Genomic DNA, 24,701 nt, shown 5'->3' on the forward strand with positions numbered 1-24,701 from the left:
TGGTGACTGATGCTTTATATGTACCATAGATACAAACAATCATCATAAATCCAGATTAGATATATTCAACCGTCCTTTACACTAGCGTAATTCTCTGGTCTTCAGTGGAGCTACTTCAGATTTACACACAAGTGTAAGTGAGAGCAGAATCAGGTCCTATGTGTCTTATTTTATATTCCAACTTGCCTCCTACATTATCTGCCACTTAGATATTTATCACTAACAGTGTGCAATATAAATCATCTCTCATGGACCTTTGTTTGTCTAGCAGCTTACTCAAAACTCAACAGAATATTCAATTTTGTCAATTACACTTTGTTTGCAAATCAATGTATATAATTTAATTCATAATCTAAAAAAGTACAGAGTCTGACAAGTGTTTAATGTTGAACTATGCTTTTGTGGATGTGCAATGCCTTTTCATTTTAGCAAATGGTGAGCAGGTGATGTAATGAAAAATGTCCACTCTGCAAATAGCTTTTGGAAGCATTTTTAGCACAATGCACACAGAATTGGGCACATAAACCTGAGTCCTAATGCTCCATGAGCCACTCTAAAGATGTGCCCATTTAAGCAGAAATAAAGAAAAGAGTTGCAAGTAAATTAAAATGAAAAAGTAATATCTGGTGCTTCAAACATTCAAAGATTGTTCCCCTCCAAACTGACAAGAAGAAATATCAAAGCTTTTCCTAAGCAACACACTATACTAGCAGATAAGAGTGACATCCATTAATGATGAAACACTGTACATTTCTTAAGAAGGAACTGCATTTTTACTTGCTTGCCAATTATGTCCTTGATTTTGATCTTGGTGTATATTTAGAGTAACACTGAAATCTAAAGGTGATATTCATTATTGGTGGAACACCAAAGCATGTGGCTTCATGATAGCTGCTTTTTCTTATTTCAAAACTAAAACATTTTGGAAAAAATTTTAATATTTTTTTAAAAAATGTGCTCACAACTCTTCCCCTTTTCAACTCACTCTACTCAATACCCTTCTGTACATGAGAGCAACTTAACAATTGGCAGTGACTTTAGAGACACCAACCAATATTATTTATGCTTATCCAAAGATGAATTTCAGATACTGTTATTTTACGTAGATTTTGTTTCTAAACCTGGTGGCTGCTAGATGATTGTTAGGGGAGGGTGAACCTAGTAAAGTTTCGGCAAAGTTTCAAATTTGGCCTGACCTCCAAATAAAGTCAGATTTCACATCACCTGAAAAGCAAGCACTGAAGCTTTTATTTGTGGCTTTCCTATTTCCAGATGCAAAATTATACTCAAGCACCTTTGGTAAATCGCAGGACAGACCAGCTGAAACCCCAAAATCAAAATAATCTTTCAGAGTCTCCTCAATCAAGAAACTTTGGGTTTCTACTCTTCTGGTTCTGAAATATCACTTAAATGGATACAAAGTCACTACCTTTGGTGCCAAGCTTCCTCTTATTGAAGGCAACCAGAGGTTTGACATTGACTTCAATGGGAACAGGAGCCAGGCCTTTACTTGCTGTTGATTTTCTCTCCAGGTCACCAGAGTAATGTCTACTTCTAGGATAACTGCATTTAGTTTTGCAACAAGACAATAGGGGTCAGTGCAACAGTGAACAGTAGAAAACAGAAAACCAAAAGCAGTTGCTAAGCTTACAAGAACCTTTTAACAGCTAGTACAGATAGAAGTGGCAGACATGTTTTCTGGGATTGTTTGACTTCAACCAAAACAATCTCTAAATCAGTTGTGAACAGATGTCCTAATGTTGAGTCTGAAGTGAATAGCGTAGCTGAAGTCGACGTACTTTGATCAACTTACCGTGGTGTCTTCACCCTGGTGAGTCAACTGCTGCCACTCCCCCATCGACTCCGCCTGCGCCTCTCGCGGTGGTGGAGTACAGGAGCTGACGGGAGAGCGCTCAGGGGTTGATTTATCATATCTAGACTAGATGCGATAAATTGACCCCCCACTTTGATTGATCACTGCCCACCGATCCGGCGGGTAGTGTATACATACCTAGAGAATGAGAAGAGTGACTTGGCTAGAGTCCATGGAAGAAAATTAATGTCTCTTTCTCCAGCACTGAACAACTCCCTCCTTCCACGCCCCCCCCCCCCCACTTGCAAAATGTATTTCTTGCTGACTAACTGGGAAATACAAAAATGTAACTCTCCAATATCTGTCACACCAGGGAGGATCCACCTGCTGTAAATGCCACTTCTCAGTGGCAAAAGTCAGCATGGCTAGTGAATCGCTCTCAAATGGATCTTTGACCATTTGAGAGAGATTCCACAACACAGTTATAATCCTTATTTTCACTACTTAGCTTGTTCTTTATCTGCTTCCAGATGTTTTTGTTTTCCTTCTTCATACTGTCACACTTAAATTGTACAGAATGTTCCCAGGACAAAAAAATTGGCCCACTACTCAAAGCTGTGATTACTGGGTAATTAATTTGGCTGCTGTATAATCAATCCAAATTGTTTTAAGTTATTCAGAGTCAAAATCATTTTGCAGTTAAGGTCAAAAAAAAAAAAAAGGGAGACAAATTGCTGACCATTAATGGTGACTGGAGTTGCTTAATGATGAACTTACACTAGGTTCATTCAGGGCAGTAATCAATTCCTTATAGGTTCTTCACTGAAGGCTCTATCCATCAAATGTAGCTTCTCCAACACTGACAAAACTGCTTGTGCCATAATGATTTTCCTTCATGTTTATCACTAAGACGCTAATCCATCACTTGGCAAGTACTTGTTTGCTATTATTCTACCGTTAGGTCTTTTAAGTGTTAATAGCTGTCTGTGTTGACTAGCATGACCTTTGCCTTGCATGCTTATGCTTAGTGCTGTAACATCTTTGTGAATGCACTTATCACACACACCAAAGCCCAACTTATTAACCACACACCACTTAAATGCTAAGAAAAAATTATCTGTTGCTACATGAAACAAAAAATAACACATGACATTTGTGCTTGTTGGGTTTTGGAAGCTGCACTGCAGCTACTGCAGACAATTCAAACTTCTCCTAAAGTTAAACAATAACATTAATTCTGGCAGGTTTCCCAATTTTGTATTCTATATGCAAAGTTGTGAAAAAAAATCCTAATGTTTTGCCAAGTGAACCATACATATTCCTTTTATATGGGAATCTCTATTATGTATAGTTGTTTCCCTGTGTTTATCAGTAAAATGTAATAAATTATTCAAATCAACTCCATTTGGCCCCAAATTGAGATTGTAAAAATATATTTTATATAAGCATAGAAAGATTAATCAGCACAAATATATCAACTTTTGAAAAAATGCATGCGCTGTTAGTTCCAGGGGGCAACACAGCTACTGTTCAAGGGTTCAGTGATAGGCTATAGTTATGTATGAGGAAGGCTGATCTTGTGGTTACAGCAATAAACTGGGACTCTGGAGATCTGGGTTCAGTTCCCAGCTCTCCTACAGCTTTTCTTTGTGATGTGGGGCAAGTCAATTAACCTCTCTGTATCTCTGGTCCCTATCTGTAAAATGGGAAACAGGAAACAATCTCTATCCTTTGTCCTGTTTATTTATATTTACACTCTTTAGGGCAGGGACTGTCCTACAAAGCTTACAAAGTGACCAGTGATTAAAAGCAGTCTGAAACAGGAAGGGGAGCCCTCACCACCCCAGCTAAGCAGAAAGAGTTGCTGTGAAGGGGCATTTCTTACCCGAATGAGAGGGAGCTCCCATTACTCTAAATCCTGAAAGGGGGTCAAGAATGGACAAAAAAAATCCCCAACTTTCAGTTCGCTACTGGCAAATCTGCCCTGGTTGTTTCCTTCAGAGCAGTGGTTCTCAAAGTTTTTTGTTTTTGTTTTTTTTTGCGGACCACTTGAAAATTGCTGAGGGTCTTGGTGGACCACTTAATGATCTTTCTAAATGTTGTTTGTACCGTGAGCTACCTATTGTAAAACACTTTGGATAAAAATGCTATATATAAAAACACTTAAATTAACATTTTTTTGTTCTACAAATAAAAGCACACAACTCACATTTTAATATCAGTAGTCTTACCTTTCTAATGCGATGGATGTGCCCTCTTTCTCCTGCCATGGCAGCCCCTAAGCTGGGGCTGAGAAGGAGAGGAGTCTCTCCCTCTCTCCCACACTGCAGCAGCCTCTGAGCTGGCGCTGGGAAGGAGGGGGGTCTCTCCTCGGCAGCTGCAGCCCTGGAGCTGGGGAAAGTCACCTCTTTCTCTGGCCGTCACAGCCCTCCCTGCACATCCCAAATTCCCCCAACCACCTCCTCACCCCACTGCTGCCTCCCAACTACTCCCTATTCTCCCCAAGGCCACCACCGCACCTTACATGTGCATCTTCTCCAGGGACCTAATTAGTGGAGCCAGGCCCGCGCAGTTCCACTGATTAGGTGGGTGGCCCTTCATTCTCTTGTGTGCAGCCACCCAGGTGTGCACCTTATAGGGAACTATTCACAGACCACCTGAATGGAATTGCGGACCACTGATGGTCCATGGACCACAGTTTGAGAATCTCTGCTTTAAAGGCCTCTTACCAGCCACCATAAGTTGTTGTATCTCTACTACTCAGGAGGACAATTCTTTTATATTCCAGGCAATTACATACACATACTCTCTCTCTCTCTCTCAGCAGAATTGGTAGCACTCCATATTATTAAGGTTGCCTGACTTTTCCTGTTATAAGACCCTATTTTCAGTTGATTATAACTTTGCTAGACTTCAATCATTTCGGCTGACATTTTCCATGGTGGATGTCTGCCTTGGGCTGAGGTTTTTTGGAAAATGTCAGCCAAAATATTTCAGCCATTTCCGAAAATGAGGCTAGGGGTAAATACATTGTTTTTCAGTATTAAAATTCTGGTGACCAGGAGAATTTAGTTCAATTAAGCATCATCCTGGTATAATGCAAGTTAATGACAAAGTGAAACAAACACATACCCAGTGTAGCATCCATCCAGCTTTTCTCAAGGGGACACACAAGGTTAATGAGCATGATCAATCTTATTCAGGATTCACTGATCACAATTAGCATTAAAGCACTGATCAGCTTCCACCTACTCATCATTATGGCTGAACCTCAGTAAGGGTAATCTTCATGCTCTAAGAACTGACTGAAATCCCTGTTCTACTAGCACTCAGAGCTAATATAGCTGTTCTCAGCACATATGATGGCTTCTGCAGTACTAGTGCTAGTATAATGGAATAGTCTATGCATGCATCATACCTATGCTGGTATTACTCAGCTGAATGGGTAGAGTCTATTAACAGATCCTTTATATGCCTGGAAGTGGCTGAAACCCTCATTTGGGAATAACCGTAATCATTGTTGGTGAAAAGAAGCCAGTTTAACTGTCAGAGATCAGGATGAGTGTGGGGGTTTTACAACTGGGAAGAACAACAAAAACAAAACCCAAACACATGTTTATCTGTTCACAGAGCAAATCTGAGATGTGAACCCACAAGGCTCAGTGAATGTGGAATCCAGCAAATTCATCTGAAAAAGCCACTCTCGAAGGTAAAAGCACACTTTAAGGCCAAGGCCTTCCTCTAGAAGAGAAGATGATATTTAGGAGTACCCATAAGCAGTCTTTCCTTTCCTAAAGTAAATTCTCCTGTATTACTAATGCAATGTAATGCTCTATAGAAAGTGAATGAAACACACCATATGGTATGATCAGTATTTTATCTTAAATTATGTGAAAGGAGAGGAAGTTTTTCACACAATAATGGAACCAGTTGCTACATAATAGCTATACTTGTCTGTCACTGGCATTCTGTGTGATGTTAGGAAAGTCACCTAACCCACTGATTCAGTTTCCGATGTGTAGAATACGGAATAGAATATTGTTTATATAGCACTTTGAGAAACTTACATGAAAGAAGCAATGTAAGTGCAACGAATGCATTTGTATTTATTTGTACACTAGCATACACAGAGAAGTTGTCAGGACTGGACCTGTGACTTGATCCTACATTCCTTACATAGCCAAGCCTACCACTGGCATGTGCAGGAGTTTAGGTTATGCAAGGAACATAAGAACATAAGGAATGCATGAGAGACCCAGTTCCTTTTCTCACTGTTATTAATGAAAGTTTTTCCACTGTCATCAGTGATGACTGAGCTTTTCGCTGTTACTAGCAAAGTTTCAGTGTAGTCTCAGAGGAACGTTCCATGTAACTTCTACACAACTGGATACAAGTTGATTTCATTCTCCTCCATCTTCCTGAAATTCCAGTATCATTGTGAATATTACACAAATCAAGATGGTTAAAGTAGCCCCAACCATTACTCTTCCCCCTTTACAGGTTCTGATAGGAAAGTATACATGATATTATTATTGGAACAAAATTAACTCATCACTTACTCCATGTCATTTTTGTATTTCCCTGAATGTAGAAAATCTGCTTGCCTGCCCTCATAAGCATGTTAAATTGACAGTATATCTACTGACAGTATAGTCTACAGTATATAGAATCACAGAATCATAGAATATCAGGGTTGGAAGGGACCTCAGGATGGCATCTAGTCCAACCCCCTGCCCAGAGCAGGACCAATCCCAACTAAATCATCCCAGCCAGGGCTTCGTCAAGCCTGACCTTAAAAACTTCTAAGGAAGGAGATTCCACCACCTCCCTAGGTAACGCATTCCAGTGTTTCACCACCCTCCTAGTGAAAAAGTTTTTCCTAATATCCAACCTAAACCTCCCCTGCTGCAACTTGAGACCATTACTCCTTGTTCTGTCATCTGCTACCACTGAGAACAGTCTAGATCCATCCTCTTTGGAACCCCCTTTCAGGTAGTTGAAAGCAGCTATCAAATCCCCCCCATTCTTCTCTTCTGCAGACTAAACAATCCCAGTTCCCTCAGCCTCTCCTCATAAGTCATGTGTTCCAGTCCCCTAACAATTTTTGTTGCCGTCCGCTGGACGTTTTCCAATTTTTCCACATCCTTCTTGTAGTGTGTGGCCCAAAACTGGACACAGTACTCCAGATGAGGCCTCACCAATGTCGAATAGAGGGGAACGATCACGTCCCTCGATCTTCTGGCAATGCCCCTACTTATACATCCCAAAATGCCATTGGCCTTCTTGGCAACAAGGGCACACTGTTGACTCATATCCAGCTTCTCGTCCACTGTAACCCCTAGGTCCTTTTCTGCAGAACTGCTGCCTAGCCATTCGGTCCCTAGTCTGTAGTGGTGCATGCGATTCTTCCACCCTAAGTGCAGGACTCTGCACTTGTCCTTGTTGAACTTCATCAGATTTCTTTTGGCCCAATCCTCTAATTTGTCTAGATCCCTCTGTATCCTATCCCTACCCTCCAGCATATCTACCTCTCCTCCCAGTTTAGTGTCCTCTGCAAACTTGCTGAGGGTGCAATCCACACCATCCTCCAGATCATTTATGAAGATATGAACAAAACCGGCCCCAGGACCGACCCTTGGGGCACTCCACTTGATACCGGCTGCCAACTAGATATGGAGCCATTGATCACTACCCGCTGAGCCCGACAATCGAGCCAACTTTCTATCCACCTTATAGTCCATTCATCCAGCCCATTCTTCTTTAACTTTCTGGCAAGAGTACTGTGGGAGACCGTGTCAAAAGCTTTGCTAAAGTCAAGGAACAACACGTCCACTGCTCTCCCCTCATCCACAGAGCCAGTTATCTCATCATAGAAGGCAATTAGATTAGTCAGACATGACTTGCCCTTGGTGAATCCATGCTGACTGTTCCTGATCACTTTCCTCTCCCCTAAGTGCTTCAGAATTGATTCCTTGAGGACCTGCTCCATGATTTTTCCAGGGACTGAGGTGAGGCTGACTGGCCTGTAGTTCCCAGGATCCTCCTTCTTCCCTTTTTTAAAGATGAGCACTACATTAGCCTTTCTCCAGTCGTCCGGGACCTCCCCCAATCACCATGAGTTTTCAAAGATAACGGCCAATGGCTCTGCAATCACATCTGCCAACTCCTTTAGCACTCTCAGATGCAGTGCATCCGGCCCCATGGACTTGTGCTCATCTAGCTTTTCTAAATAGTCCCGAACCACTTCTTTCTCCACAGAGGGCTGGTCACCTCCCCATGCTGTGCTGTCCAGTGCAGTAGTCTGGGAGCTGACCTTGTTCGTGAAGACAGAGGCAAAAAGCATTGAGTACATTAGCTTTTTCCACATCCTCTGTCACTAGGTTGCCTCCCTCATTCAGTAAGGGGCCCACACTTTCATTGTCTGTCTTCTTGTTGCTAACATACCTGAAGAAACCCTTCTTGTTACTCTTAACATCCCTTGCTAACTGCACCTCCAGGTGTGATTTGGCCTTCCTGATTTCACTCCTGCTTGCCTGAGCAATATTTTTATACTCTTCCCTGGTCATTTGTCCCATCTCCCACTTCTTGTAAGCTTCTTTTTTGTGTTTAAGATCAGCAAGGATTTCACTGTTAAGCCAAGCTGGTCGCCTGCCATATTTACTATTCTTTCTACACATTGGGATGGTTTGTCCCTGTAACCTCAATAAGGATTCTTTAAAATACAGCCAGCTCTCCTGGACTCCATTTCCCCCCCTCATGTTGTTCTCCCAGGGGATCCTGCCCATCAGTTCCCTGCGGTTGTGAAAATCTGCTTTTCTGAAGTCCTGGGTCCGTATTCTGCTGCTCTCCTTTCCTTTCTTCCCGTGTCAGGATCCTGAACTCGACCATCTCATGGTCACTCCCTCCCAGGTTCCCATCCACTTTTGCTTCCCCTACTAATTCTTCCCGGTTTGTGAGCAGCAGGTCAAGAAGAGCTCTGCCCCTAGTTGGTTCCTCCAGCACTCGCACCAGGAAATTGTCCCCTACCCTTTCCAAAAACTTCCTGGATTGTCTGTGCACCGCTGTATTGCTCTCCCAGCACATATCAGGGTGATTGAAGTCTCCCATGAGAACCAGGGCCTGCGATCTAGTAACTTCCGTGAGTTACCGGAAGGAAGCCTCATCGACCTCATCCCCCTGGTCCGGTAATCTATAGCAGACTCCCAGCATGACATCATCCTTGTTGCTCACACTTCTAAACTTAATCCAGAGACTCTCAGGTTTTTCTGCAATTTCATACTTGAGCTCCGAGCAGTCATACTGCTCCCTTACATACAATGCAACTCCCCCACCTTTTCTGCCCTGCCTGTCCTTCCAGAATCATAGAATATCAGGGTTGGAAGGGACCTCAGGAGGTCATCTAGTCCAACCCCCTGCTCAAAGCAGGACCGATCCCCAATTAAATCATCCCAGCCAGGGCTTCGTCAAGCCTGACCTTAAAAACTTCTAAGGAAGAAGATTCCACCACCTCCCTAGGTAACGCATTCCAGTGTTTCACCACCCTCCTAGTGAAAAAGTTTTTCCTAATATCCAACCTAAATCTCCCGCACTGCAACTTGAGACCATTACTCCTTGTCCTGTCATCTGCTACCACTGAGAATAGTCTAGATCCAAAACAGTTTATATCCATCCATGACTGTACTCCAGTCATGTGAGTTATCCCACCAAGTCTCTGTTATTCCAATCACATCATAATTCCTTGACTGTGCCAGGACTTCCAGTTCTCCCTGCTTTTTTCCCAGGCTTCTTGCATTTGTGTAGAGGCACTAGAGATAAATCACTGATCATCCCTCTTTCTCAGTATGAGACAGGAGCCCTCACCTCTTGCGCACTCCAGCTCGTGCTTCCTCCCGGTATCTCACTTCCCCACTTACCTCAGGGATTTGGTCTCCTTCCCTCGGTGAACCTAGTTTAAAGCCCTCCTCACTAGGTTAGCAGCCTGCTTGCGAAGATGCTCTTCCCTCTCTTCGTTAGGTGGAGCCCATCTCTGCCTAGCACTCCTCCTTCTTGGAACACCATCCCATGGTCAAAGAATCCAAAGCCTTCTCTCCAACACCACCTGTGTAGCCATTCGTTGACTTCCACGGTTCGATGGTCTCTACCCAGGCCTTTTCCTTCCACGGGGAGGATGGACGAGAACACCACTTGCACCTCAAACTCCTTTATCCTTCTTCGCAGAGTTATGTAGTCTGCAGTGATCCGCTCGAGGTCATTCTTGGCAGTATCATTGATGCCCACGTGGAGAAGCAGGAAGGGGTAGCGATCCGAGGGCTTGATGAGTCTCAGCAGTTTCTCCGTCACATCGTGAATCCTAGCTCCTAGCAGGCAACAGACTTCTCGGTTTTCCCGGTCGGGGCGGCAGATATGATTTCATCATCTGTGGTACAATAGCTATTTGTCACATTCTATGTGAGCATTACGGGGTCTAAAAGAGTAATCAGTACATTCTAGGGCTGTTGAGCAATTAAAAAAATTAATCGCAATTAATTGCACAATAAAAAAATTGTGATTAATCACACTGTTAATAGAATACCATTTTTAAAATATTTTTGGATGTTTTCTACATTTTCAAATACATTTGATTTCAATTACAACACAGAATACAAAGTGTACAGCATTCACTTTATATTTATTTTTGATTACAAACATTTGCACTGTAAAAAAATAAAAGAAATAGTATTTTTCAATTCCCCTAATACAAGTACTGTAGTGCAATCTCTTTGGCATGAAAGTTGAACTTGCAAATGTAGAATTATGTATAAAAAAAAATTGCATTCAAAATTAAAACAATGTAAAATTTTAGCACCTGCAACTCTACTCAGTCCTACTTCTTGTTCAGCCAATTGCTCAAATGAGTTTGATTAATTTGCAAGAGATAATGCTACCCACTTCTTGTTTACAGCATTCTCATGGCACTGTTGTAGCCAGAGTCACAAGGTATTTACATGAGCTAAAGATTCATATGTCCCTTCATGCTTCAACCACCATTCCAGAGGACATGCGTCCATGCTGATGACGGGTGCTTCTTCATAACAATCCAAAGCAGTGCAGACCGATGCATGTTCATTTTCATTATCTGAGTCAGATGCCACCAGCAGAAAGTTGATTTTTTTTTCTTGGTGGTTCAGGTTCTGTAGTTTCCGCATCGGAGTGTTGCTCTTTTAAAACTTCTGAAAGCATGCTCTACACCTCATCCCTCTCAGATTTTGGAAGGCACTTCAGAGTCTTAAACCTTGCGTTGAGTGCTGTAGCTATCTTTAGAAATCTCACATTTGTACCTTCTTTGCGTTTTGTCAAAGCTGCAGTGAAAGTGTTCTTAAAATGAACATGTGCTGGGTCATCATCCGAGACTACTATAACATGAAATATGTGGCAGAATGCAGGTAAAACAGCAGGGGACATACAATTCTCCCCCAAGGAGTTCAGTCACAAATTTAATTAACACATTATTTTTTTAACAAGTGTCATCAGCATGGAAGCATGTCCTCTGGAATGGTGGCCCAAGCATGAAGGGGCATATGAATGTTTAGCATAGCTGGAACGTAAATACCTTGCAATGCCGGCTACAAAAGTGCCATGCAAACGCCTCTTCTCGCTGGCTGGTGACATGGTAAATAAGAAGAGGGCAGCATTATCTCCTGTAGATGTAGATGTAAACAAACTTATTTGTCTTAGCGATTGGCTGAACAAGAAGTAGGACTGAGTTGACTTGTGGGCTCTGAAGTTTTACATTGTTTTGTTTTTGAGTGCAGTTGTGTAACACAAAAATCTACATTTTTATGACAAAGACATTGCATTATTGTACTTGTCTGAGGTGAATTGAAAAATACTATTTTATCATTTTTACAGTGCAAATATTTGTAATCAAAAATAATATACACTTTGATTTCAATTACAACACAGAATACAATATATATGAAAATGTAGAAAAACATCCAAAATATTTAATAAATTTTAATTGATATTCTATTGTTTAACAGTGTGATTAAAACTGTGATTACTTGTAATTTTTTAACCACAATTAATTTTTTTGAGTTAATCGCATGAGTTAACTGTGATTAATTGATAACCCTAGTATGAAACTTTATTTTCAAAGTTTTAAAACTGTGAAAAATATTTTATATATACTGTATTTAAATTTTCCAGGCTAGAAACTAGGTTTATAGGAACTTTTATTTCCTTTCTTGGCAGTATATGAATAAAATAATAACCACCAAAAGAACAAAACCTTTGAAATTAGCATACACTCACAAGTTGAGAATGACCACACCATCCGAGAAGGAAGGCTGACACATTTAATCAAACTAGTTAGACCAGGTGTTTCAGAAAAGGTTAAATATTTTTACTAGTTTCAGATTTTCCTTTTCTGCTTTTTCTTTAGCTAAAGAACAGTTGTTTTCATGAAATTTGGCAGGAACTTGACCTTTATTTCAGGGAGATAAATTACTTTTTCATAACATTTGATCAAATCAGCATTTCAACTCCATAGATCAACACAGTGGAAAATTTGATCAGGATAGGAAGAGGGTTCCACTGAAAACAAATTGGTTCCAAATAAGATGAACCAGCCTCAGTGGAAGAACAAGAGCATGTTGCAGTTTCTCAAAGGATTTCCACTTGAAAAATAGGAATGGATAAACTGGTTTAGGTAAAAAGGCTTGAACTTTCACTTATCTCTCCCACAACCTCCAAACCTGAACTGGAAACCTGTCTGTTACAGTTAGTGTGAGTTCTTGTAACCAAAACAGACTTAGATTACTTCCCTCACTTCTCCAACTTTTATGGTACAGTAGCAGAGTTAAGCAACATCTTTTTCAGTATATAGTGCTATAGAGAGTGACCAAAATTAATAGTAGCTGTAAAAACGATGAAATAAGTAGTAACATTATGCAGTCTGTGTGTGTTGCAAGGAAATGTTGGACTGAGTTGGGAAATTCAGAACTGATTCTGAACTTCAGATTGTGATCAGATCCAAAGTTTGGGCTCATCATTTAGTTGTAAGTGATTGCTCACAGTGGACACTGATCTGTAACCTTCACTTACACTTCAGGAGGACAATTCCTACGAGTAAGTACTGCAGAATTCAAACTGAGTATGGGTTACAGAATAAGGGTTGAGTGTAAGGGGATAATGAAAATGTCATTATAAAACACCTTTTCACAAAGACCTGTGTAATCTAACTTTTTCCTCGTTGGCATGCCCTGCCACCATGACAGACACTAGCCTGAAAAGTGATTCCTGACTTTCTGAAATCTAACATACACAGGAACAAATCCTGAATCCCTGAGAGTCATTTCTTAGGCCCTGATCCTGCAAACACTAATACACCAGCACATGTAGTAGTTCTGCTTGAAAATGAAAGGCAAAATATGGCCATGAGTAAGGATTTCAGACTTTAGCTCTGCTTTTCATAATATCCTCATTATACTGATGATAAAAACTACATATCAACCAGTTTATTTTGTATATGCTTTCCTAATTCTTACAAAATAACAATTTTGCTTTTTTTAAGTGCCAGATTATACAGTCTTCTGTTTTAGTGACCTACTTAGTATTAATAGTTGAGCACCATGGCATCAGTCACCAGAGGAAGAGCAGTGGGAAGTTCGACAACACTAGTTATTTCCCCCCTGGAGTGCTACCAGATTAAATTAAAGTTTGCCCTAGGGTAAAGAAATGGAGAAAATGTTGCGATCAGAATGGACTAACCCTTGTGACAGGGCATTTACTAATGCAAACTGCCAATCTTACATCAGTGCTAATGTTCACAGATAAGCAGGATTTTCTCCCCATTAAAAACTAGCTTCTAATGTTGCAGACATTTTACATTTTACATAATTATTCTGGAACAAGTTATGTTTTGTTACTTCCTGTTTTCCAGTGTAGTTGCTGCTCTTAGACTCCAGCCTTCATTTACCTAAGGCAAGACTAAAATCAGCTGATTCCCCAGAGTTCAGAAGACAAACAGCATCTTGGGAACGAGAGAATAAACAGCTCTGGGAATGCTGAATAATTGAAACAAGTTACATCTGCACTGATTTCTCCCTACCCCTCCTTATTTTTCCCTTCCGAATTCTCTGCTGTTGTAAAGATTCTCTCCCTCCCTTCCTCCCACCCTCCCCAGATAAAAACTGCATATCTGAGACAGAGAAATAAATCCAGGTAATAGTAGAATATACAATTCAGAGACATCTTTATGTTAGCAGATGAAAATCATGAAAATAAGTTCTACTAATGTAGATTATTTGGATTTCACTTGTATTCATCTTTGCTCACATGAATAACAGCTGGGGTGGCTGAAAATCAGTAGACTATCATTACATCATATGAGCTCCATCCAGCATAGCAGGCTATGCTATTAAGAAGTCAAGTCAGCCTCCTTTCACCACTGAAAAAGCCTTCACTGCTGTTTCAGAGAGGATCTCCTTATGGGAGAAGTCCTACAAAATGTATTAAGGATGAAGCCTCTAGTTTAAAAACCTGTAGTATTTAGCAAAGAACATATCCCTGCTATAGAAAGCTCAGCATTCTCTACATTACATTCTAGGACTTTTCCATAAGATATGGCGGGGCAAGGAAACAGTGCTCTGGAAATTCACAGGGATTTCCTCACATAAGATACTGGTGGCTGATGATGCAAAGAGTTCTGCTTTGCAATGTGTATCTAGGAATGAAAAATGCTGGTTGAGACCTTATGAGGGAGTCTGAGTCCTAAGGAAGGAAGACATAGTGCTATAAGGCTATGGAGTACTATGAGACATTAAACCACCACATGAGATGACTGGGCAGGAGTAAAAACCCTCCACACACATGTTCAAAGATGCATGGGCTCTGTCTGTCCTATCAGGAAATTATGGGTCCCAGGCCACCATACATAGAAAGATAACCCCTCCAATGCTCTTTTTCCTCTCTTAAATAAGTTAGTAAAAGCAAACAATGAGTAGGCATTTCCACAATAAGCTCGCCCCTTCAATGGGTACATTGCAGCCTGGGCCCCTATGGAATCTAATTCAAGTCAATGGGACTCTGAAGGGTTTCACAAGTTAACATTAGTAGATCCCACGGCAGAACTCAGGGCATTTTGCAGGTTGGAAGGAACCAACTTATTTTAAAAACATTATTGCATCCAGGAAAGTGAGACCACAAAAAAGGTGGTTAGGAATGTCATTATCATCAACATGGGTGGAGACTGAGGGGAGAGTAGCTATGTCAAGAGAAGCACATATTATTCTCTTTTCTTGTAATTCTTCACACTATACATTTTCTCTCTGAAAAGGGATGATGTGACTTTGCATAAAGTAATAATACTGTAGATAAGCATGAAAAGAAAACTGATTATAGGTCAGATTCTGAAGAAGAAGAAGAGAAGAACAGGAACAAAAGAGCAATGACACGCTGTTACCATGAACACCACAGATATTATTTTGCTCAATAGGTTTAATCCCATTAAAGTAGCTGCTTCTTCAAATTATGCCAGTGCACGAGCAGAAAGAAGCATAAAACAAAATTGAGATTCACTAAGCATAACAATGAAAAGTGTTTTAATACTTGGTTTAAGTAAGAGGATTCTCTGTGTGGAGCTGTGCTAGGTTTGGCTGTCTTTGATAGTAGGGAAACTCAGAATTTTAACTAACTACTCAAACTTTCCTCTTATCAAGGGAACAGTGTAATTCCATCCATCAGAGGCTCACAAAGAGCTTTACAAACGTCAGTGAACATCCCTTGAGATAAGGAAGTAGTATTGTCCCCATTTTAGATAAGAAAATGGAGCAGGAAAATGTTAAGAGATTGGCCCATGATCACACAGGGTTTGTCTTCACTGCAGAGTTAACTCGGGTCATCCGCATCCAGACTGAACACCCTTGTTAGCCTAGCTCAAGTGTGAGCAACCACACTGCAAAGATATGTCTGAGTTACTGAGTCCTTATTGGTGCTGCATTCCCCTGTATGTGTCACTAAGACTTCTGGGGACAAATGCCATGGGATTCTTTTGTGCTGCAGTAAACTAAACTGCTCTAGGATTCTTTGCCAGTGAATTGTGGGAAAACCTTCTGGCCACGAGTGGGAAATTGTGACAAGACAATGGTAGACTACTGGTACTCGATTGATTTAGCCTGTGTCCTCACTGCAAGGCAGCAGGTCACCAGCCCGGCATCTGAACTTTAGCCTACAGCCTCAGACAAATCAGCTTGCATGGGCTGAAAATACCACTAAACCTGGGTAAGATGATTGTGCGGGGAGGGGGACAGGAGGGCAGGTAAGGGCAACACATAAGTAAGCGCAAGTGAACCCTGCAGTGAAGATATACCCACAGTGAGTCTGTGGCAAGGTTGAAACTAGAACCCAGATCTCACAAGCCGTGACTTCCCACAGAACAAACCGTCCTGAGAGAAAAATCAGGAAGGTGTAAAGAAAGGTACTAAATTAAAACTTTGGAGAGTCACTCCTATACAAGGGGCAGATTCTGCCAGCGTTATGCACATTGAATAGTACCTTACTTTGCAAATAGTTCCACTGAAATCAATGTGGCTTTCATAGGGTAAAGTACTGATCAACATAAGGGTGAAAATTCTCTCTTCTCTTCAAGTTGAGATGAGACTACTGAAAGAAGCAGCCTCCCTTTATAACCAAAATATACGGTAAGTAGAGAAGATCTAACTATTTTCTGAAAAGAGGTAGATCAGGCATTTTCTGGCCATACTTAAATATCTGACATTAAACATTCAGGACTACAACAAGTTTTGAGCTAGATAAAGCCTCTATGCACTGCCCTGAGCAAGGAGTGGTGCATAAGCCATGCCATTCCAGGAATCCAAAAGGAATAAATGGGTCAATACAGTACAAAACAATATGGAAAGAGACTGTGAAAACTGACTGGTGAATGGCCATTGTGTCTCTGGAGCTTCCTTTTTCCTCTAAAGGATCCTTCTCTGAACTACCATCAAGTCAGGCAAATTGCAGGGTATATTCTGTTGGTGAATGAACAGTTCTAGACAACTGATTTAAGTGCTCAGTGCTTGTATTTGCTATTTAAGTCAGCCAGCAACAAGGTAGTTTCATGCATGATCAAGAGGAAAATAGCAGAGATCACACACTTAACATAGAGTAAAAGTGTATGCAAATTTAAAGTTTCCTTCTAAGTTTCCCTAAATTCCATGCAATCCTTTGCGGCAGCCCAAGCAGGGACTGTACTGATGACAGCTGCCTTTGTGAGTTTGCCAGAGAGCAGCCAGCTGCTTTCCAGAAAACCTGTTTAAAAAAAAAAAAAGTTACTACAAATTCGTTACAAGCATCTACTGATGTACAAAGTATCATAATTTGCATAAAATTGTATTTATTGTGCTAGCGGTTATCAGCATTACTAACAGTTCAACTCCAGCAGCTAGAATTCTGGATTTTAACCAATCTGTCTGTTTAACATTCTAAAGAAGTATTTTAAGATGTGTCTAAGCTTCTTATCAGCCACCATCACTTAAACCACTTTGAGATTATTCTGCTATCTTTGAGATTTAAAATAAATTGTATGTGTTCTCTACTAACATTTGTACACTACCCACTTCCATTATCACACTGGAAGAATATTTAAGCAGCATTGTACTGTGCTTTTTATGAACATCATCCCATTAATATAATTAAAATGCATTCTCAGCAGAATAATATGGCATTATTTACCAGATACAGTCATTTCATAGACCCCCTACTTAAAAAATGTATAGTCTTATTTTTGCAAATCAAACTCTGTGAAGTGTCCCTTTGCAGGTAGGAAGAGACATTTAACTCAAAATGCAGTCCTTGATCCAGCATCCTCCCGGAGCCCCAATGGTTTCAGAATGTCCTTGAAGCCACCAGAAACCAGTGCGAGCCTTATTCAAGTCTTATTATGTAAAGAAGCAAGTGCATCACAACTGAAGGGTGGTCTTCATTTAATTCAGCCATCAAGATGCTTATGGGATCTTATTACTATAACTGACCCACTGTTCAGAGGGTTACATGGCCCTCCTTCCCTCCCTTGTCATCTGTGACTGATCCACAGAGGGATAGCCACCTGCTAACAGTGCCAGAGTTAGTCTGTTAGCTCAAGTGGTAGTGTTTGTGCTGCAGGCCTGAAAGTCCAAGGTTCAAACCTTCCTGCCAGTCTCTGTTGGAGTTGCTACTTAGCCTTTGTCCTTCCTCACCACATCCCCTCCCCTACTGCTTGTTGGCTTAATTCATGTCTAAATTTTAATTATAAAACTCTTTGGGTCACAGACAATGCACTTTCAGGTACTGCAGCACAATGAACATTAATAATACAATGTGTACCCTCTCTCCTCTTACATTCTGCCTATCAACACTAATGATATCCTGAACTGGACTTTATAATGCATTGGGATGGACTCAAATTCTGAACTGGATTGTTAGTCGATTGGAATCATTGTTTTACATCATTGCCTTTAAAAGACTGGAAATTTTATAAACCTCCACTTATTTTTTGTCATGTCTATTCAAAGACCTTTTTCTTAACTTTAAACCTGTGAGTGAAATAATTAAAATTTCACACCAAAATCTGATTACATAATTCTAGATTAATTTTGCCTTAACTCTCCAGTTGGTAAGAGAAAGAGGTTTGTACAATATATGCTGGACACTTGCCAGCAAAAAAGGTACTTTGTCATCTCAGTGAATGAGAAATTACACGCATACCACCCATTAGTGATGAGAAATGTACAAGTGAGCCCCTGGCACAGAAATGAAACTATAACATCAATGTGAGTAGGAGGAAAATACCTGTCCCTCTTATGCAGGTTATGCAGCTTTGAATTCCTTTACATATGTGGAAAGGTAGAATTGTAATTATAACTAAGTTAAAATGTAACATTAGAACCAATGGAAAGGTAAAAAGGTGCATGAAGCAGGGAATGTTTACATCAAGAAACAATACCTTGTTTAGACTTCCAAACAGTTTCCTTTTATTCCATCCACACTACCATTTTCTAATATAAGTGAAAATGAAATAATGTAGTTTTAATATTTAAAATGTCCTGTCACCATTCTGATGAGGGTACTCAAATCTCATCTGTGACAATAAGAAAGAAATTCCCCTTACTCTTTTTGCGTGGGGGAGAAGGGGTACCTTTATGATAAACAGTAATGGTATCATATTAACATATCTCTGGAGTACACTATTTCCATATTTATGCTGACATACAGTAACTGCCTGATATATGTCACTAACTACTGGATAAATTACTGTGGTTTAACAAATTTTTCAAACTGAGCGCAAGACTGTTCTCTGTAACATGACAACATTTTTGAAGCAGAATTGCCAAATATAGCTCTGCCACAAACTCCCTGTGTATCATAGAATCAATCATAGAATCACAGAATAACAGAGTTGGAAGGGACCTCTGGAGGCCATCTAGTCCAACCCCCTGCCCAGAGCAGGACCAATCCCAACTAAATCATCCCAGCCAGGGCTTCGTCAAGCCTGACCTTAAAAACTTGTAAGGAAGGGGATTCCACCACCTCCCTAGGTAACACATTCCAGTGTTTCACCACCCTCCTAGTGAAAAAGTTTTTCCTAATATCCAACCTAAACCTCCCCCACTGCAACTTGAGACCATTACTCCTTGTCTTGTCATCAGCTATCACTGAGAATAGTCTAGATCCATCCTCTTTGGATCCACCTTTCAGGTAGTTAAAAGCAGCTATCAAATCCCCCCTCATTCTTCTCTTCCGTAGACTAAACAATCCCAGTTCCCTCAGCCTCTCCTCATAACTCATGTGTTCCAGTCCCCTAATAATTTTTGTTGCCCTTCGCTGGACTCTCTCCAATTTTTCCATATCCTTCTTGTAGTGTGTGGCCCTCAGAAACCAAAACTGGACACAGTACTCCAGATGAGGCCTCACTAATGTCGAATAGAGGGGAACGATCACATCCCTCAATCTGCTGGCAATGCCCCTACTTATACACCCCAATGCCATTGGCCTTCTTGGCAACAAGGGCACACTGTCGACTCATATCCAGCTTCTCGTCCACTGTCACCCCTGGGTCCTTCTCTGCAGAACTGCTGCCTAGCCATTCGGTCCCTAGTCTGTAGCGGTGCATTGGATTCTTCCGTCCTAAGTGCAGGACTCTGCACTTGTCCTTGTTGAACCTCATCAGATTTCTTTTGGCCCAATCCTCCAATTTGTCTAGGTCTCTCTGTATCCTATCCCTATCCTCCAGCATATCTACCACTCCTCCCAGTTTAGTGTCATCCGCAAACTTGCTGAGGGTGCAATCCACACCATCCTCCAGATCATTAATGAAGATATTGAACAAAACCGGCCCCAGGACCGACCCTTGGGGCACTCCGCTAGATACCGGCTGCCAACTAGACATGGAGCCATTGATCACTACCTGTTGAGCCCGACAATCGAGTCAACTTTCTACCCACCTTGTAGTGCATCCATCCAGCCCATACTTCTGTGTAACACTGGGCAAGTCACTTAATCTCTGTGTTTCAGTTTCCCCTCTGTAAAATGGAAGTGATTAAATAAAAACCAACCTTAATTACCTGCAGAGTAAGTGTAATTCTTTGAGATATGTTGTGCACATGTACATTCCACTGTAGGTATGTGTGTGCCCAGTGCACTCAAGTCAGAGACTTTTGTCAGCAGTACCACCAGGCAGCACACGTGCTTCTGCTCTGCATGTGCTCTCAGGTGAGGGCGTAAAAGGAATGTGGCCACCATCTCCCTTTCTTTTGCACTGCTTTATATGATATCCGAAATAGTGGGGAATGTGGGAGGGTCAGGAAATGTATATGTGCACAACACATCTCAAAGAACAACAGTTACAGTACAGATAAGTAACTGATTTTTCCTCCTCCAAGTGATTGTGCACATATACATTCCAGTGCAGTTGCTTTTTGAGTGGAGGGACTTCAGATCATCTGAAAAGAGACTGCAACACCGACTTGCCAAATCTGGCATCCTCACAAGAAGCTTGAGCGATGACATAATGAGTGGAAAAGGTATGCACGGACGATGACATCGCTGCCTTGCAGATACAAGCTATTGGAATATTGCTCAGAAAAGCTGATGAAGTGGACTGAACCCAGTGGAGGAGCCATTAACATGGAGAGTTCAGTGGCCATTGAATGTGAAGTGTCAGTTGTCCCTGGCTGGGATGATTTAGTTGGGGATTGGTCCTGCTTTGAGCAGGGGGTTGGACTAGATGACCTGCTGAGGTCCCTTCCAACCCTGATATTCTATCATTCTATGAGTAGCAGCTATTGCTATGTGAACAGATATACAAGCTGTAAAATGACCCTCAGAAACCTAAGCTAGAAACTGGTTCCTATATTCCACTGGCAACTTATCAGCAAACTTAGAAATGGCAGAGAAATTAATAAAATTGTATGTAGGCAAAAGAGCCTGATAATTGGCAGCTCTCATTTGAAGTATGGCAGTGGAATAAACCTTACAACAATATAAATCTAATCTCTTAATTCCTTATCTTTGGGAGTGGCCTTAGATGGGTATTGATCAGACTGCTTATTAGCAGTTGTGACCACCCAGAAATCAGGAACTTGGTGGGTAACTAAAAAGACAGTCTTCTTGAGGCACTTGGTATTGTTTGTCCACTCACTTAGCTGTAGGAGGTATAAAAGCCAGGGTCTGCCAGAGAATCTTTTGGTGGGTCTAACAAGGCTCCATGGATAGGAAATGCAATGCTTTCTGGAGCAAGAGTGCATAAAAGTTCCAGAAGGATGTGCAGATTCTCCTGTACAATCTCTGTCTGGACCCCTAAAGATGTAGCCACATACCTCATGAGGTCCTGGAAAACTTTGAAGTCCTTTCAGGAGTGGGGGATGTTGACTCCGGAAGAAACACTTTATCAGGTGAAAATGAAGAAATGTGGGAAGGAACGTCTAGTGACTCCTCCAATAATTCTCCCTCCTGCATAAGGTCCAGCAAAGCAGGTTGAGGAATGGTAGCAAGATGCTGAGGAGATGACCACTGTGCTAAAGAAAGAGGAGACTTCCACCTAGAAAGTGAATGAGACAGAAGCCTAGTGTCTCTCAGGGCAGCTCAAGTCCAATAAGGACACAGAGGGTATGGCATAGACCAGGGGTTCTCACAACAAAAATTTTGGTGGCCTCTGAGTGCGGCCACTAACTCTTGCTGGTGGTCACTCTAACAAACCTATCTCTCTGTCCCTTCCTCCCACAGCCCTTCATCAAGAACCTGCCCCAGGGAAGGTGGGTCAGGAACTCACTGCCTGCCTGCAGAGTCCCAACCTCCCCATGCCCCAGCCAAGCGGGAGCTAGGGAGCTTCCCAGGGGAGTGTCCCGGTGACCATCTCCACTGAGAAGAGCTGCCTCCAGCACTGTGCACACGGCTCCATGTGTCTCCAGAGTCGCTGTCTGAAGACACCGAGGAGCTGTGTGGTGCAGGGCACCAATCCCTGCTGGCGGCACCAGCACAGACAACAAGACAGTGGATCTTGCTGCCCTTGGTAACAGCTATTCAGGAGCAAGAGCTGGGTGCTGCAGGTAGGGGCTTTGCTCTCCCTAATCTCTGCCCATGCTTTGAAGGCTGTCATGGCCGCAAAAAAATCCACCAGTGGATCTGAGAAACAATAGCACAGACTGAGTTATCCAGGGTGGAGGACCCCAAGATGTAGCTTCCCTGTAGGTAACCTGGTCCTAGTCTTTAGTTCTGGTATTGGAAGACTTGTAGGGTGAGCTGAAAGACCTGAAAAGAGAAACAGATTCTTCCCTTTTGGAGTCCAAAGAAGAACCATAAACCTCTTCAGAAGAGGGATGAGCAGTTCCTGTCAGGATCCTAGGTGGTCTGTGCATGAGAGACAGACAAGGCTGAAGAACAGTATGCTTTTGTGTTTCTATATCAGACTCTTCTAGGTTCTACTGCCTGTTACATGGACTGATTAAAGCTCCTGTAGGATAGAATGGGAGAAGAGGCACAGATAACAAGAGATTACTCACTAGTGATCCTGTTTGTCCTTTCTTCTTCCAACCTTTATGCCACCCAAGTATAGCTTGGAGCAGTATCTTTCTTGTCCTAACTTTCTTATCTCCAAGTCTTGCTTTGGAAACCTCTTTAACTGGAAGAATTGGCGCAGACTGGAGATTAAGTACCACACTTGATTTTTTTTTATCGCCTACTTCCTGATCTGTGGGTCAAAGCTAATCATCAAGTCTGTTGCCAGGTAGGCTAGGAAGAGAGAAGAATGAAACAAAAGGATTATTGGTGAGTAATCCTTTCATTTCCACCCTCCAAATTAAGGGGCTTCATTTTAATAAACCCTGGATATATATATATAATGGAAAGGGATAGCTCTAAGCATAAGAGGCACACACATACTATATAACTATTCCTGGGGGAATTTTGCACCACTGCGCGTGTGCAGAAACATGCCCCTCCCCTCAGATTCTCTTTGCTTCCCACAGAAAAATAGTTTCTGTGGGGAAGCAAAGAGCAGCTGCCCCAGTGCTCACTCACCCCTCTTCAGCAGCGTGGCTGTGTCTGTTTAAGCAGCCGGGGGAGACATAAGCTACTGCAGGGAGTTACTGCATATTTTATTTGTCAAAATAACACTAACACAATCACAATATAATCACACCATTTTCAATTATTTTGGTAATGTATTTCAAAATACTTGTCAGCAAATAATTAAAAAATGTGTGATTATGTTGTGTTATTTGACAAAATTTGCAGAATTGTAAAATTTTGTGTGCATAATTCTTCATTTTTTTGGCGCAGAATTCCCTCAGGAGTAATATAATTACTAAAAATGCAATATGCAGCTCACAAGGAATAACAATACACCTTCATTTCTGAAAAATGTAAATGTTTTTATTTCTTTTCATACAATTAGGAAAGTGTTGCTGTATCCAGCATCTCTTTTTGTCTCAGCTATAGCATTCTGCCGTCATCCAAGGAAATTTAAGAAAGATGTGCACAGTAAGTGTGGCACTGTTTAAAAAAAAAAAGAAAATCCTGCAAATCTGGTGTATTATTTTCTAAACAGTGCTGCTGTGATTCTTTTTAGTACAAAAAAAGTGTAAATAAAGTCCTGAAAAACTTTAAACTATACTTGACATTAAATATATTGAACCATCATGGTACTTAGCCACCACAGCAATGGGACTAGCAGACAGAAGTTTATTCTCAACCAGATGCATAAAGTGTTTGGAATATCTTCAATATTTTATATGAACCTTAAAATGACTACTGCACAGTAGTTTAGGTCCCATATGTGATTTACCATGAAACTTTTTTAAAGTGGCAGGAGATGTCAACCATAGTCTAACCATTATTAATTCCTCCAGCACACAGATGTCCCAATCCTGCAAACAATTAAACAGAAGTGAAATTAAAAATGTGCTTAATATTTGCAGGAGAAATGTCAATGTATAGAGCAGTATATAACTTTGAGCGCCCCCTGATGGTTCTGCAGTAATTTCTTGCAAAGATTCCCTCTCTCAGGAAAAAAAATGTGATGAGGAAAAGTCCTCCCTTACAACATGAACAGAGATTGGACTTTCCAGTGCATTACATGGGGCAAGTAAATTAACCTCTCTCTTCCTCCGCTTCTCCAAATGCAAAATGATGTTAGCATTCACTATTTTTTTTGTAAAAATGCTATATAGTGAATATTATTATTTAATTTTATTATATAGGAATCAATTCACACAGCACTAACATGGAGCCATTTCTGGGGCAGAACACATCAGCTGTTCAATGGAGGATAGCAACACTGCACACCACAATTTTACTGGCGGAAAGAAAATGAAAATATCATTTTCAACTGAACCTGTTGGAACTTAGGTAGGCAGGAAGTAATTAAGGATATGGC

At 41.2% G+C, this 24,701-nt stretch overlaps 1 long non-coding RNA gene across 1 annotated transcript in view; it reads left to right on the forward strand.

Annotated features, from left to right (window-relative positions):
• The window catches only part of LOC119567250, a 40,956-nt gene extending 21,674 nt beyond the window's left edge, over window positions 1–19,282 (forward strand). Inside the window, exons 2-3 of the long non-coding RNA XR_005227187.1 lie at window positions 5,444–5,522; window positions 13,734–19,282. This is a non-coding gene — a long non-coding RNA (uncharacterized LOC119567250). The remainder of the gene's footprint in view (window positions 1–5,443; window positions 5,523–13,733) is intronic.
• Window positions 19,283–24,701: the final 5,419 nt, after the last annotated feature.

This window comes from Chelonia mydas, chromosome 10 (assembly GCF_015237465.2).
Source record: "Chelonia mydas isolate rCheMyd1 chromosome 10, rCheMyd1.pri.v2, whole genome shotgun sequence".
Taxonomy (NCBI): Eukaryota; Metazoa; Chordata; order Testudines; family Cheloniidae; genus Chelonia; species Chelonia mydas.